The 13,579-nt window shown below is 36.9% G+C and overlaps 1 pseudogene; it reads right to left on the bottom strand.

Annotated features, from left to right (window-relative positions):
- Positions 1-3,259: 3,259 nt before the first annotated feature.
- LOC111812671 lies at positions 3,260-3,931 on the bottom strand (annotated as a pseudogene).
- Between the last annotated feature and the right edge of the window lie 9,648 nt (positions 3,932-13,579).

Genomic DNA, 13,579 nt, shown 5'->3' with positions numbered 1-13,579 from the left:
ATTCACATCTACTTTTTAATATTGTATGATTTTAACCCAAAAGACTGTGAATTGGCATGATTCATTCATAATTGTGAAGACAGTGTTATCTATGATCATAAAACACAAACTGCTGTCAAAATTGATAGGTTTTCATGACTCATTTGTCCACACACCTGATCTAAATCACTGGGAAGTCATTTATAGCCCTTACACATTTCACATGCATTTGATTAGTTTATACTCGTCACAGATTCTGCTGGAAGTATTATATAATATACACAGATTGTATATCACCCCTAGAGTGGCCTGTAAACATTGTAATCCTGCATTGCATCTGGAAGTCCTGAGGTTTGTCTGTCTTCGGTTCTTTTCCTATAGAGTGCTCAACACAGTAAAGTACCTTGCCTAGGGCAACTTCTCCTATGTAACTGATTGGGTTCTTGAGAAGTGTTTCCTGGTCTTGTAATTCTTCCTGCAACCTAGGCCTTAGACATTTGACTTTGAAAAAACAAAAATGGAAAGGAGAAAAAATAAATAAATGAATAAGTTTTCCTATTGATCAATTGTTTGGAGGGGGAGTTTTATTTAAAAAATATTTTGAGGTGGTCTGGGGTGATAGCTCTGCAGTCTAAGCACCTGCCCGACAAGTGCAAGGACCTAGGTTCAATCTGCAGTACCGTATGCCATGCCAACCCTGAAACCCCAGGTGTGCACCATGGCAGCCCCCGACACTGGGCATGGTGGAACACGCCTGTAATCCCAGTGCTGGAGAGGTTGAGACAGAATGATCACTATAAGTCTGAGCTATGTAGTGGGACCATATACCAAATGAATAAATAAATAGAAGATAATATATTCATATATATTTTTATATTTATATATTTTATTTAATTTATTTTATAGGCATATTCATTTTATTTTATTTATTTAATTTATATTTACATTATATATAGAGAGAGAGTGTGAGAGAGAGAGAGAAAGAGAGAGAGAGATTATTGGTACAAAACAAGATTTAAGTATTTTTCAGAGACTCTACATACACAGGCCTCAAAGACAGTGAAACTATTTTCACCAAATATTTTGCAAATGCAAAACCACACACACTATTTTCCCCACAGTACATACTTACTTATTAATCCTAGGGAATTAGACACAATAGTTTACCCTACTTTAGGGTACAACAATATCATACACATTTTTTCATAGGCCAATTTTGTTACTGTGGCTGATGTTTGCCATGGTAAATGGAAAACTATGCCCCTTTGTAAAAATGGGTCTAACATCTACTTTATGCCAAAATTAAACCATTTTGATGATTTTCACTTTCTAGTAAATGTTCAAATCAGATACTGTAAGTCCTCCAACTTTGCTCTTTATTTTCAAAATTGATTTCTCTATACCAGATCTTTTAAGTTTCCATATAAATTTCAGAATTAACTTGACAATTACTACAAGGAGCCTGCTAATATTTTAATTCATTCACTTCACGAGCATGGCATATCTATTTGGTTAGGTCTTCATTAATATCTTTTGATTTTAAGATATTCATATCTTAGATATTAATGAAAACCTTAGATATTAATATCTAAGATTTTGAAGGTGCTAGTGTAGAATTCCAGAATACATTTTGCTAAGGGAACTTCTTAGTGTATTTTCTCCAGTGCTCATAGACTTAAATCTAGACAGTCACCCAAAAGTCTTATGTTCACAGGTAGGGCTTCTCTATATAAGTTTTTGCTAATATGCCCATTATGACATAGGCAAAATCACTATTGTCATATAGTATTCTCTGATGTCTTCTTTAATATCCTTTTTCAGAGTACTATAGTTTTTTATTTTTATTTATTTTTATTTTTTCTGTATTTAGGACAGGCTCTACAGAGTCCATAGGGTCTATAGGGTCTCACTATACAGATCAGACTTGTAGTGATTCTCCTGTTTTCAGCTTCCCAAGTGCTGGGATTACAGGCTGTGCCACCATGCCCAGTCTCAATTGCCCTCTCAGCACACTCTGGGGCAGAGCCAGCACAGCACACCAGGGATCAAACCCTGGCCAGTACATGCCGCCTAAGCATGTGCTTTAGTCTGCTGAGCTATCAGACTGGACCCAGAGTACTATAGTTTCAGTATAGAGTCTTTCACTTCTTTAATTAGGTTAATTTCTAGGTACTTTACTTAATTTTTCTTGATGCTATTGTGAATCATATTGTTTTTCTAACTTTTTTATGGAGTTCATTATTGGTGAACAGGAACCCTTTTTGTGTGTTTCAACTTTCTACTGTGCTTGGATGAATTTATTAATTCTAGGAGTCTTTTGGTAGAATTTTTGAATCTTCTATTTAAAGCCTCATGTCATCTGCAAATAAGGATATTTTGATTTCTTTTTTTCTTATCCATATCTCTTATATTTCTTTCTGTTACCTGCATATTCTGGCTAAAGTTTCAAGAACTACAACGAAAAGAATGATGATAATCAACAGCTTCGTCTTGTTCCTACTTTTATAGGAACAGCTTTCAGTTTTTCCTACTTAATATGATGTTGCCTGTGAGTTTATCATAAATGATTTTTATCAGATTAAGTTTCTTCTATACCTATTTTCTTCAGGGTTCTTATGTTGAGTAGATGCTGAGTTTTATCAAAGGTCTTTCTGTAGATACTTGATGATCATATGATTTTTTGCCCTGGATTTTATTTACATTTTGTATTATATTTACTGACTTGCATGTGATGAACCATCCTTGCATCCCTGTGATGAAGCCTACTTGATCATAATATATGGTATTTTTAACGATGTGTTGCATTCTGTTTGACGGTATTTTGTTAATGTGAATGTAAAATCTTTGCATCTATGTCCATTAAAATAATTGGCCTAATTTTCTTTTCCAGTTGAGTCTTTGCCTAGTTTTGGAATCAAGATATTGTTAGGTTTCACATATAATTTTAGCAGTGCTGTTCCTTTTCAACTTCATTAAGGAGTTTGAGGTGTTGACATTAGATCTCGCCTAAAGCTCTTGCATAATTCACTGGTGAATCCGTAGGCTCTGGGGCTTTTCTTACTTGCTGGGTTTTCATATTAATGCCTCAATTTAATTTCCTGTTAGGGGATTATTTGGGGTGTTTATATCTACTTGATGCAGTTTTGTAATTCATATGTATCTGAGAATCTATTCATTTCTTCTGAATTCTCCAATTTTTTAGACTACAGGTTTTTTCAATAAAGATCATATATTGCATCATCAAAATATCACAGAAGCTAGTTTCATGGCTGGATAAGGCTTAAATTTTATCCTTGGGGTGCTGAGCTGTTCCCTTTTGAGAAACATAGATAGCATCTCAAATTTTTTTGATATCCTTGTTTTTTACTGTTGTGGCTTTCTGAATCAAAGCAGCTGAATTTGAAGCAAGTTCAGTGTCATTTCCTTTGAAAATTAGTTCATCCTTCTGGGCTTGAGATGCTGAGCAAGCAATACCTGCCCTCACACCAACCTGGCAGATGTATTTTTCACCCAAGAAATTCTGGATTTAAACAAAAGACACATTTTCTTGAATAACAACTTTGATGGGGAAGTGAACATACACAGACCTCATCTTCTAATGCAAGCCCAGCATAATGCCCTTGATCATGTTCTTATGCACCTAAAGGTCATGCACACAGTCACCAGTTTCTTTGTTTTTCTACCATTTGCCAACTCAGAGGCTCTTTTTCGTCTTTGCTAATAGACTGCATTCTACATTGATGTAGTTGACGTCCCTCTGTGGAGCTCCTCTTGGACCCTTCACAGTAATTGGGTGCCCCTTCAGAGTGATGTCAGTATTTTCTGGAATATCGACTGCTTGATTTCTGAGAATAGTCTTCGTTCTTGCAGAAGAGCTGGCAAATATAGTGCAGCTACAGTGCAGCATTTTGAAGTAGTAATTAATACTCTTCTGGATTTCATCAATGTCCATTGTGATTTCACTTTTCTTATTTCTGTTTTGTTATTTTAAAGAAATAGAAAAACAATAAAAATGAATCAGAATTTCAAGACAATAGGAAATTAACAATTGTTATTATATTGTATATTGTTATCTTCAACGTAGTTGCTCAGATTATCAGGTACAGGCATGAAAAATTGATCAAACAGTAGAAGCAATAACTATTCCTTTCAATGAACTAACAGAAATTAGTGCAATTATCTTAGATATCTTATGTATACATAGATATCTTTTTACACCTTCCTTCTTTTCTCTTTTCTTCCATCCAAGTTGTTCTTTCCTTTTGAGCAGTATCTTCACCATTTGCAGTATCTATTGTACCTTTTAGATCTTTACTCTTTCAGTTTCTTATACTAGAGATACAATATGATATTCACACACATGATTTTGATTTTTTTCATTTGTGAGCATGGTCTCTAGTTGCATCCATTCTCCTATAAAAGCGTCAAGTTTTTCTTTACAGCTGAGTAGTAATATATTGTATAAAAATACCACATCTTTTTCATCCATTCCTCAGCTGATGGACATTGGAGTTGTTTCCAACATTTAGCTATGACAATTGCGCTGCTATAAAAATGATGCGTGCACATATAATAGCATGATGTGAAGTTTTTACTTCTTCTGAGAAAATACCCAGAAGGGGGAATAGCTCGACCAAATGGGACTTCTAATACTAATTTTCCAAGGAATCTCCACACCGTTTTCCACAGTGGTTGTACCAACTTACACTTCCATTAGCAATCTAATTGTTTTTATATCAATCTTTTCTTGATTTTTGGGGAGGGGGAGGGATCGGCTAAGGAATTGTATGTTTTGTTTGTTCTTTCAAAGGGCCAGCTCTCCAAGTCACTGATTCTTTGTATTTTTTTAAAGTCTCAATTTCATTAATTTCTGATCTGATCTTTATAATTCTGTTCCTTGTACTAGCTTTGGGTTTAAATGATTTTTACTTTTCTAGGAGCATGAATTACATCATTAGGTTATTTATTTGGGCTTCTTCTATTTTTCTGATGTGGGCATTAGCAGCTCTTTCCTTTGGGGACTGTTTTCATTATGTCCCATAAGTACATCTGTGTTGTACTGCATTATTGTTTGATTCTAGGAACTGTCTGATTTCTTCCTTGATCTTTTCTATGATCTATTGACTACTTAATATTTAATCTCTATGTATTTGCATCACTTCTGTGTTTCTTTTGCCATTGGTTTCTAGTTTCATTCCACCATGGTCTGATAATATTCATAGAATAATTTTGATTCTTTTGTATTTATTTAGTCAGCTTTATAGGCTAAAAAGTTGCATATTTTGGAGCAGTTTCCATATGCTGCTGAGAAGAATGTGCATTCTGTTGTTGTTGGATCAAACACTGGGCATCTATTAAGTCCATTTGTTTAGAGTGTGATTCAATTCTTATATCTGTTGATTCTTTGGTTAGTTTGTCTAGTTATGATAGTGTTAGATTCCTGCCCTGTATCTGTGTTGATGTTCAGCTGATCTTTTATGTCTAGTAGTGTTTATTTTATGATGTTTGGTATGGAAGTGGATGGCTCATATATAGTTAGCTTAGCTATCGTCTCTTCCCAATGAGTTTTCCCTTAACTAATATGTAGTTACTTTCTTTCTCTTTTCTGATCCATTGTGCCTTGAAATCCACTTGGTCTGAAAATAAGATTTCTAGTCCTGCTTGCTTTTAGACAGGCATAAACAAGTTTGTTTCATAGTGTATAATATAGTTTTTCCATCTTTTGATTTTTAGTGTACTGATTTCTTTTGGATTAAACATGTTTCTTGTACATATAGAATATACTCTTCCATCTTTTGACTTTAGTTTATTTCTTCTCAAATTAAATATGTTTCTTGTACATAGCATATAACTGTGTTTTGACTTTTCAATCTATCAATCTGCATCTTTCAATTGTGGGGTTTAGATCATTCATAATAAAAGTTTTTACTCAATATTATTGACTTATTGCTGTGATCACATTATTTTCCAGTTGCTTATTCCTTTCCCCTCTACTTGTGTTTAACTGTTCACCCCACTTGGCATATTCATTCCAGGTAGACTTTGGGGTATTGTTGACTTCATTGCCTCTAAGATATCCTTGAGAATCTTTTATGTTTTTTTACTTTTTTAAAATTTTTTTATTTATCTGAGAGAGAGAGAAAGAGAGAGAGAGAGAGAGAGAGTGTGGTGTGTGTGTGTGGCCAGCTCAGCCCACCAGGGGGCGGGGCTGGCTGGCATGTGGTGCTGGGGGATTGAACCACAGTCCCTGATGCTTTGCTAAGCTTGTTCTAAGTAGGTGCTTTAGACCACTGAGCCATCTCTCCAGCCCATTGAGAATCTTTTAGAGTGCTGGTTTGGTAGTCATGAATTTCCAAAGAGGTTTTTTTGTCACAGAAAGACTGTAATTCTGCCCAATTTTGAAAAATAATATTCTAGGATAAATTAAACTGGTTTGGAAGTTATTTTCTTCAGGAACTTGAAGGATTTCACTCCAAGCTCTTCTGACCATTAAGGTTTATGTTGATAAATCTGCTATAATTTTCGTAGTTTCACCTTTACAAGTGATTCATTGCTTTTTGCTGAGATGTTTTGATTTCTTTCTTTCTTTTTTTCCATAATTTTATTGCAAAACAAATCACAACGAGACAGTTGCAAACCAAATTGGTAGGACAGATTCAATAATTAACACATTGCATACATTCTTCCTAGTGGTTAACTGCTGTACAAGATGCGGATATGATATCCTATTTACAAACACTATTAGAACAAATGCCTCTATTCATTAAGAGAATGTAACTATAGACCTATCCTAACCATTTTGAATACACAGATACAAATGGACATTCATCTGTATCCTCTTTTTTTGATAAGTTCTGTTATTTGAATATTATAGGTGTGTTAGCTCAGCAAAATATTCTAAAAGAGTTCAGTATCCCATAATAGTATTGGGTCTTCTGCTTGACTGGCAATGTCAATAATTGTTGACCTGAGTCCCCTACAGCTCAACATAACAGCATGGATTTACTTCTTATATTTCGTTTTTATACTTTTCTGCTGGATGGTTAAGACCAAGGTAAAGCTGGACATATGCAACAAGAGTTGTAGCTTTTGGATCTGATAAGGTCAGTGAAATCCCCTCAGGATTTATCCTGAGATCCTGTACCTCAGATTGTAGAACCTTTGTCAGTGTCAGCCATGTGGATGAGTCACGACCATTGCTTGGCCAATGTTGTCTCTGTGAAAGCCTGCCAGAATGTTCTCTCCCCATGTGACTCTCCTTAGGCACACTCTACATCATCAATCACTTTCCTCTTTGGCCGCATAATCTCCTTGATCAGAAAATTTGAGACACTACTGAGTTACATGACGTTATAGTACAAGATCTCATATGTCCTGAGTCTTAATTGACCTTGGAAGGCTAGGGCCAAATGTTAGCTTTCCTTGTGGCCCTCCTTTTTCTCTAATTTTGGTCTGCAAACTTAGGTTGTTAACCCTCCAGAAGAGAAGTTTATTATTATTACCATATAACCTAGGCTGTTAAGCTTAACCTCACTATCTGTCTGAATATCAAACATTTTAGGCATAATATGGAACAGGTATTTTTCATCAAGTATTGATATGCTGAACTTTAAGTCCCTACAGAATATGATGAAAAAACATTTAAAAATTAGAATATATTTTTTTAAAATAAGCACAAAGAATTATATAATTCTTATGTTTACACATAAGTCCAAAAATCTAAACATATACTACCTTGGAGCAGGACAGTCTCACAACATTCCTTTTCCCATCTCTTGCCTTCATTCACCACCCCCTTCTTTTTGAATAATCATTTACCCAAGAGACAGCACAGCAGAAACTGGCATGTTATGACAAGCAGCATGTATTCAGAAGACCAAAATGACAGGCACTCCAAGCTTGAAACTATTACAGATTACCATCTTCAGCGCAGTTGCTTAGTTCACAGGTTTGATTTATTTCTTAAGTAAATAAAATCTGAAAGTACAATAGATACTGTGAAAGGGAAAGAATCTGTTCAATGGGAAGGAAAAACTGGGATGAGGAAAAGGACAAAAGAAAGAGGAGAAAATGATATATTTGTGTACATATTCAAGAAAGCTTGGATAATTGTGCTGCTGATTTCTGTTGGTCTATTAAAAGGAGCAGTTAATATTTAATAGTTTTTTTTAAGTTTTAAAAAACTTATTTATTTATTTATTTTGGTGCAGGGTTTTGCTATGCAGCTTGTAGTGATCCTCCTGTCTTAGCCTCCTCAGTGCTGGGATTACAGGCTTGCACCACCATGCCCAGTTTTGGTGTCTGGCACTTCATGTGGTATTAAGGATAGAACTCTGGTCTTTGTGCTTGCCAGGCAGGTGCTTAGACCTCCTAGCTATCTCCCCAGCCTCTTGTCCTTCTTTATGTAAATGTCATTTTTTTGGTACTGGGACTTGAACTCAGGACCTCACCCTTTCCAGGCAGGTGCTGTGCTGCTGAGCTAAATCCCCATCCCTGTAAATGTCCTTTAAGTCTAGATGCTTTCAGATTTTTGTCTTCCTCTCTGAACATGAATGATGCTTTGTATGGTTTACTTGTTTCATCAACTCAGCATGTAGTGAACTTCTTGAATCTGTAAATATCTAGGGTTCATCACATTTGGAAAAAAATTAGTAATATTTATGGAAATAGGTATCCTTTTTGTTATTTTCTCCTTTTGGAGTTGTAATTATACGTACAATAAATCACCTGATAGTGTTTCACTGATTTTCTTGGGGTTTTCTCTGTATATTTCATCTGGGTATTTTATATTGCAAACTCTTCATATCCATTGGAGATTATTCTTCAGATTTCTAATTATCCATTAATACCACTCATTTTATTTTTCATTTGGACAAGTATTTTTCATTTATAGAAGTTCAGTTGGGATCTTTGTATCGTTCCTCTATCTCATCATGTTACTGCTTTCCTGTCTCAAACATATGGAGATGTTGCTTTCATATTTTATCATCCCTCTTGTTTCTAGGCATGCTTCCATTGATTTTCTCCTGATTGCAGATTGTATATCTCTGCCTCTTCATAGGCCTGGTAATTGTTGCTGGACAGTGATCCTTTGAACTTTATGCTTTTGAGAGTTAGTTTGTCAAATTCCTTTAACTATTTTCAAGCTTTGTTCTGGGACACACTTAAGTTAGTGGAATTAGTTTGATTATTCCAAATTTTGCTTTTAAATTTTGTTGGATGGACTCCAAGTAATCTTTAATCTAAGGCTACTTTAGCCCTTCAAAACCTCTCTAAGAGCTTCATTTTATTCCTGCTAAACTAGGAGGCCTTACTGTTCTGGCTATTGAGAGGAGAGCACTCTTACCCTGTACAATACACCTACTTCTTATAGGGTTCTCTTTATGACCTCAGATAATTTTCTGACATGCATAAGCAGTCACTCAGCCCAAGACTTTTCCCTTGCAGAAAGCCAAAGTCTTCTTTCTCCCTCCCCCTTCCCCATCCCCTCATGCACCCCACATGCACCCCCCTCCACATGCACATTTTGCCCTGAAAATTCCAGCCATCTTGGTCTTCCTAAACTCCCTTATAGTTATAGCTTTTCAGCACAGCTATGGGCTTGCATGGGGTTTCCCCATCTTGTGCCTTCTCCTGGAAACTCTCTGTAGGTATAAATTACTACAATTGGAAGGCTCATCTTATTTTATTTTCTCATCTCAGGAATCATTACCCTGTGCTGCCTGTTGTCAATGTTTGATATCTGCTATTTCATCTCTTTTATCCATTTTTTTCTTTAAACAGTTCTTTCTTTCTTTCTTTCTTTCTTTCTTTCTTATTTATTTAAGGGTCTACAGGGTCTCACTACACAGATCAGACTCATAGTGATCTTCCTGTTTTCAGCCTCCCAAGAGCTGGGATTACAGGCATGTACCAACACACCCAGTCTCAGTTGCCATCTCAGTGCATCTTAGGGGTGGGGTTGGCATGGCATAGCATGCTGGGGATCAAACCCTGGCCCCTGCATCTGCCTAAGCAGGTGATTTAGTCTGCTGAGCTATCTGGCCAGCCCTTTTATCCAGTTTTATAGTTAAGAAGGAATGAATATATTCCTTGCCACTTCATCATGGCCAGAATTTCTCTGAGGGGTTCCTCTCAATACTGGACTTTTTTGAGGCAAACTAAAGGACTAATTCAAAGTGATATGTACATTTAATAAAATACTATTCTATCTTTTTTATATAAAAAATGAAATCCTGCTACTTGAAATAACATGGATGAAAGCCAATGTTAGGATGAGTGATTCCTAAACTCATTGTTATAGAGACTAAAACATTAAGTGGAGACCACTCTGAGTGAGCTACAAATCCATAAATTGGCTTTCTATAGTAAAGTCTGAGTCTGTCTTCAGCTTTTGTGCTTTGTCTGATGAGCCTACAGTTGGCAGGAGAAAACAAAGCTCCCTATGCCACTGGTTGCAGTGGAGATCTCAACCTCCTGTGATGCTGAGGCATCTCCAAAGGCAAGACAGAATTTCAGCCGAGAACTCTGACTCTGATACAAAAGTCCATAGAAGTAAATATTATTCAGAGAGAAAGACAAATTTCCCACTATCCAGTGGTTTATTCACACAAGAATTCTTCATTTCTTTCTAGAGCTTGCTGGGGTCAGTACCCTCCTCTCCTGTGTTCCCAAGATCTTTCTACACATCTCCTAGAAAGCTGTATGTTCAATAAAAAATGAGAACACCAGAAATTCTTGGTCTTAACCTGATAAGAGCACTCATGCTCCAGACCCCCTTGTATTCTAAATTATTGTCTCTTTTTCATTTATTCTTTATCTTACCTTCACCCAGGCGATTTGGGATTGATCAGCCCCTGCTAACATATATACAACTTTTTTTATTTACATATAATCACTCATACATAACACTTAGCAGCCCACGTTGGTCTCAACTCCCAATGATCCTGCTACCTCAGCCTCCAGAGTGCTGGGATTATAGGCAATGTGCCACCATACCCAGCAATTAACCACTTTTTAAGTCAAGTGTCTGTTTAGTTTCTAAGATGTAACTTAATGTCTGCTCACATATAGGTTTTAAGTGGCTTGATGCTGGAATTAGACTACCTCAGTTTCGCTCCTCCTATTGATAAGAATGTTCTTATCCCATGCTTTCTCATGTCTTAAGTGAGAGTGATAATAATTTCTGTCTCATTGGGTTGTTGCGAACATTAAATGAACTACAGTTAAATAATTATATCCATTCTCTAAGGCTGCATAACAAAATTTCCCAAAAGTTAGTGACATAAAATAAGCCATTTATTTAGCTAACAATTTGGTAAGAAGAGATCTTCAAAGGAGCTGACCATTTATGAGCTAGTAGGTCAAGGTTTGGGCTGGTCTTCTCCAGGAAGTTTTTTCATAGATCTCAGGACCACTTGCTCACAGATCTACAGTCAGGTCAGTGTCTGATCAGGTAGTCCATCCTCCTGGAGTTCAGCCCATTGTTAGGTCCAATGATGGGCTAAGTGTGTGCCCCTCCCACTGGGTGGTTTTTGCTTATTCTCAAAGCCACAATAGTGCACTTGCATTACTCACACATTGTTCAGGCACACTTGTTTTACAGTTGTTATTTTCCCACTTACTAACACAAGTCATATGACCTAGGCAGAGGCAGTGTAAGAGGCATCATTGATGGTATGGATATGATAAGAGGACCAATTTCTGGACATTTTTGCATTTGCAAGATAGGAATTAGCAAAACTGTTTATGTATTTTTTTATTTTATTGTAATATATCAAAAGCACACAAGCATGTAGGTGTGACTGTAACTGTTTTCAAACAAAATAACAAGAACCACTTGGCTGAGCCGCTACTATAAATTCCATCTCATCAGTGCACTATTGTAGCTTAAGTAAATATCTTGGTCTTGGGCCAACTGATCTTTTCACTCTGCATTTGGGCACTTGTTACAACTCAGGGCTATCTCATGCCTCTGTTCTACAATCACGTTCTGCTGCAAAATTCCTTCTCTCTGCACTCTTCTGTGGGAACACTTGGATAAATCACCCGGAAGGTTGGCAAGAAAAGAGATGTATCTGGGCTGAGTGCTTTCTGAAAAAAAAAAAATTTCCAGCTACCCAGAAGTCATTTACATAGGTTAATTCCTGGGGGTTAAAACTTATGGCACCCCTTTTGCTGCCGCAGCTGTGGGAGAACAGAAATGCTGCACCAAAGACTGATGACTGCTTAAGCATTTTATGCACACTTATATGCGGGTACACTTGGCAACAGAAATACTGCTTATTGCTCTTATATATTTAGGTCTGAATAGGCTTCCATCTTTGGATATGTTACTCTCCTGACACCAAATGTCACATTTATTGTCATAGTGAAGTACTGCCCAAATCTTCCTGGATCAAGCACTCATCTGCAAATCATTGCTCAATCATTCTCTAGTCCTACATCCCCAAATTTGATTCAATCATAGACAGTGTGTGTATATCCCACAAGTCTCCATTGAACCACAATAACCTACAAGTCACCTACTTCTATGTGGCAGGATGATTCACTGAGATATTAATTTTACCTTATTCTTGCTGCTGTAGAAGGTTAGAGGGAATGAAAGGGAAATTTTACTAATCCTACCTCTCTTCTGAGAATACTTATGCCCCTGTTTTTGCCTTGTGGGAATTACTGCAGTAGCTTCTTTATCTTTCAAAAGAGACCTGGAAGGCAGCACCACTAGTATTATTCACAACTTCACCCTTAGACCTTTGTTTTGGAAAAAGGGAGGGAATAAGAGAGGAAAGGAAGGAGAAAGAGAGACCGTATTTCCATGGAATGGGGGTTAGTCAGAGAGGTTATGTTTTTGGAGGGGAATATATTTCAGGTATGGAAGATTTGAGCCTCACTCTTACATTGGGACTAGGATTAACAAGACATGAAGCTCTCTTTCAAATTTTCTATATTGTATAGGCCCTGGCAGAGGACCAGTGTGGCACCCACCCCTAGTGTGGAGGACCACCTGAGTAGCTCTCCTTGAAAGAAGAGCGATTGTCTTCTTTTTGGTGGAGCTTGACCCTATTTCCTTGTATTGATATGTGCAGAGCTGGCTAGGACTTCTCTTCATCCTTACAACTGGCCTTAAGCAATGTATATTTGTCTAGCTGAGGTGCCGGTGGTAAGTTTTAAAGATGACATGCATGTTTCCCTGATAACCCACACTGCTGCTTTTTAATATGAGCCAGTTGAGACAGGATGAAGAGTCAGTGCTCCATGCTGTTGGCTGGGATCAAGCCTCGAGATAGAGGCTATACCTTCTTGGGGCTTGAAAGATTACACAACAGAGCTGAAGAACCAGACATTAGATACTATCTCAATAGCATAATGCAAATTACTTTCTCTGAATATCCTTCTCTCTGCATATGACAGAGGTAAATACAGGCCACCTACCTAGCCAAGCTCACAGTACTCACCTACTTCCCACAATTCTCTTCCTCAAGCCACTCCTTCTTAGCTGAATAAAACCTGGGTGCTATGCTAGGTTGCTCTCTTTGTTCTGGAAAGCCATCTTCATGGCTAGACTTACAGTTCTTTGAGTCCCCAGTTTAAATATATA

This window comes from Octodon degus, unplaced genomic scaffold (assembly GCF_000260255.1).
Source record: "Octodon degus isolate 3935 unplaced genomic scaffold, OctDeg1.0 scaffold00007, whole genome shotgun sequence".
NCBI lineage: Eukaryota > Metazoa > Chordata > Mammalia > Rodentia > Octodontidae > Octodon > Octodon degus.
Note: the sequence above shows the minus strand (reverse complement) of the source record. Positions and strands in the feature narration are given on the sequence as shown.